Raw genomic sequence first — 4,054 nt, 5'->3', positions numbered from 1 at the left:
TCTAAATTATTTTTTTTTTAGTTCTATTATTATATTTTGATTTTACGTTACATAATATTTATAAAATGATTTATTATGCTGCGATTAATAATTTATAACTCATAAATATAACTTTTAATTGTAAAATATACATAAATTTTGTGTATTAGCTTAACTAGTTTTTGGGAGTTACTAGAAAAGATGTTAATTTCTATTGTTCTGTTCGTTTGCCAAATCATTTCTTAGACCACACATATTGCAAAATATTTCTTAAACGGCATGCGATTGGTTGCTTCGGTTTCGTGCCCATTTCGAGCACTTAATTACAGGTCATCATCGTCGGTTTCAACAATGGACATTACTCACTGATGGATTTTTAATTAAGAGCTAATGTAATCTGTCCGCTTTTAATCACTCATAATTTGTTTTTATGGACTTGTTCTGCACATGTTTCAACCAGATATTTATTTATCCCCGTCATTCAATCAAAGGTAAAAGTTATCATCCAAGTCACGTATTCGTCGATGAGATCGCAATTACTTCCTTTTACTCCATCGTTATGAAACGTGAATATAACGGAATATAACGTGAATATAATTAATATTTTCAAGTTAAAATTAGAATGAATTAAAATTTACAAAAGTATTTATTACAATTAATAATTATTAAATATTTCATTAAAAATACAAATATTTAAAAATGAACAGCAAATTTTTGTAAAAACAAATCTTAAAATGAGTTTTATATGACAGATTTAGCTATAAAATTCATAATTATTTACGTAAAAATTTTAAATCAATCCGTAATTAGCTCTGATAACTGTATTTAATTTATAATATTAGCGTTAAATGTGTAATGAAATTCTATTTATTTATCGAGAAGACGTCAGAAGGGCGAATCAGTTTAAATCCAAGTTTGAAAATATTACGTTTTTATTTGTATTACGCTATTTATATTTAATTTCTTCTGCTGTTTTTCGGAATTATCGTAAACAGAGGCTTAGAAACAACTGTCAACCTTCGGAAAATATGGAAGTTGTCTATCGTTTCCGAGAGATTGGCGTGTTATTGTTTCTAGGATGTGCCAACAGAGATCCAGCTGCGCTTTCCTCATTCACCATCAATGTCACATTAGAGCTGATTAGCTAGTCTTCAATGGACAGGCGTGTCTAAACCGAATTGATTTGTGAGCAGTGGCGGAAATTGCGCTGTACCAAGTAGGTGGTTGAGGGTAGGAGGTCTTGGAATGAAATCATAAAGTAGCAGTACCATTGTGGAGGATGTGTTTAAATCTCGACATCTCCAACCGGTTTCTTTGATGGGATTGAAGGTGGGAGCGTCAGTGAATGCGTAAAGGCATGCCCGACGCAATCACCGGGTTTCCACGATAACAAGTCGCAAATCGTGATGTGATATTTAATAGGGTGCTAAATCTGCGTCCACACCCACTTAGTGAACGTTCATTAAAAATATAGACTAAGAGGGAGTTTGAAGAAAATATAAATTTCTTTGGAGTAAAAATAAAACTTTGGTTACTTGTAGAGTTAGAATTTAATTTATAGAGCTTGAAGAAGAAAAACTAAATCATGTCTTTCGTATTCGCAAAATATCTTTTAAGATAGATTACTATAATTATTAAACATAATTTTTTTTATCTTATTCAATAATTAAAGTTTTATTTTTCGATAAAAGCGCTTTCATTTCATACATAGATTATCTCTATCCACGATTTTATATAAAGTTTTCTATATAAAACTATATAAAACTTTCTACATAACTTTTCTATATAAAGTTATAGCAGAATTGTTTACAGATATGAATTTCAAGTTTTAAAGATCGTTAAAAGATTCCAGTATTATTTTAAAAATCCATTCTTATTATTAGAAAATCTGCATATGCCTTTTTTGTAGGCGTTTTCAGAAAGTGCTGGTTGATCAAGGTACGAAGAAACTTCAAAAATAAAAATAATAAGTAGGGTTTCAAGCAATAAAAGTGCTCAATGGGTCATATAGCAAGATTAAAAGATGGAGAACAACTTCCGGATAGGGTGATTCGCGGTGGTCTGGAAAGAATTGAGTCAAGATTGTTATTCCTTCTAGCAATAGAAATGCTCCTTTAATGAATGGTTATAATAATTCGTTATTCACTTTTGCTTTTGAAAAATATAGTTTATTTTCGCTTCAGAATAAGGTTCTTTTTATTATTCATACTTGTATATATAGAAATTTAAATGAATTTGATTTTATTTCTGTTGTGAACTACTCCATTTCATAATAATAAAAGAAAATTATAATCGTTTATATTTTATGCTAATTTTTTTAAGTCAAAATTTAAATGACATTTAAAAATAAATAAAGTAATTTGAAAAGTAGACTTATACGAATTTTCCATTATATTAAGTTGTAAATAATAAACTGTATCACACCAAAATAAAAGACTACTCATAAATTTTTAAACTTAATTTTATAAATTAAAATAAAGTTTAACAAAAATCTTATTAAGAATTTTCTGAAAATTTTTATCTGTGTTTAGTAAAGTAACCGGGGAAGGTACTAGGGAGCCCGGGTCTTCCTTAACCTTGTAAATAAATAAATTGAGGAAAAATGAAATAAGTACAGGAAAAATATTTCAATGTGACAAACGCAGTTATACATCTATACTGTATACGTATAGGCTAAAGTATCTAATAGTTTACACTTCATCTACAACACTAGTGTCTAAATCCACAGCGGTACAATGGTGAATGTAGATTTGTACATTTTAATCTGGGGCCCCTTAATCAATAGTGGATCCAGAAACCTTCAAAGGGAGGTCAGAAATGAAAAAAGACCTTACAATATTTTTTACTATCTGAGGTACCCGCCTTTACTCGGAAAAAATCCACAGAAGAAAATGTAGCTATGCTCTGCACAACCAATAAATCCGTTCCTGCTCCTAACATCAGTTCTAGTTACGCTTCTGTCTGAGTTCTTATAATTAATTAACTAACTTATCTCAAGTAACTTAGCACTTTTGGAATTGCGATGCAACGCTTATGTTGCTTGTTACACAGGATTTAAGACAAAAAAATTTAGATAATTTATATGTTATTAGATTATAATATTCTAAAATTAAGGTACCAAATCCTAAGCTTTTTATATTTATAAACATAGTGAAAAATATACTACGAATAGTACACTTTTCTTAAAATTTATTTTTTTAAATATAAAAATACATTCTTAGAATTTATAAATTAAAAATATTATTGTTTAAATTAAATAATAAATTAATTAATAAGTTACATGAATTTTCTATTAAATGTATTACAAGTGCTAAATAATTTATATACTGTATATTAATTTATATATTACTTGCTTTTATGGATCTAAGTTGAATCCTACCTGAATCTAGATTTGCATTTCAATAATAAATTATATTACATTTAAATAAATGTAAAATAATACTAAACAAATACTTCTATGTTTTACTCGTCCGTAAAAACTTCAAGGCGTTTTATACAATTTTAGTTTATTATGTAATATCATAACTTAATACTCTTAATACGACTATTAATCATGAAATTTAAGCAGGTGTAGAAGAGAATATAAGAAGCAAAAATAAATTATTTTATTGAAATATTAAAGGATAAACAAAATAAGATATAAACTTAAGATTTTTTTATATTAAGTTATTCGAGTATAATTATAAAATTCTCTGAGGCAATGGAAGAATATGACAAGCATAGAAAACGTAAAAAAAAAAAAACAAGTAATGATTGGTTTTTTTTACTGGACTGATGTTTTGCCTTTCTGAAAGGTTGATTAATAAACTCATATTCTGCACTTCTTTTAAATGAAGACAAAAAAATTATAGGGTTCTATAATTTGTTTTGCTTACGTTATTTAAAAAAAAAATACAGAATAAGATTTTATCACTTAAACTTTTAGATAGATAAAATATCCGAAAGGCAATTATAGTATTTCGTATTATACGAGATTTTTTTTCTTTTTCAAAGTAATATTTTCGTGATCTTGTATTTCTGATTTTGTGTTTTATCATATAGAGACTTAAAGAATAGAGAACAATGCTTACATGTA

The sequence above is a fragment of the Centruroides sculpturatus genome, unplaced genomic scaffold (assembly GCF_000671375.1).
Source record: "Centruroides sculpturatus isolate CEXI.00-Female unplaced genomic scaffold, Cexi_2.0 scaffold3471, whole genome shotgun sequence".
Taxonomy (NCBI): Eukaryota; Metazoa; Arthropoda; class Arachnida; order Scorpiones; family Buthidae; genus Centruroides; species Centruroides sculpturatus.
The sequence above is the reverse complement of the archived record's forward strand: the minus strand, read 5'-3'. Positions refer to the sequence as shown.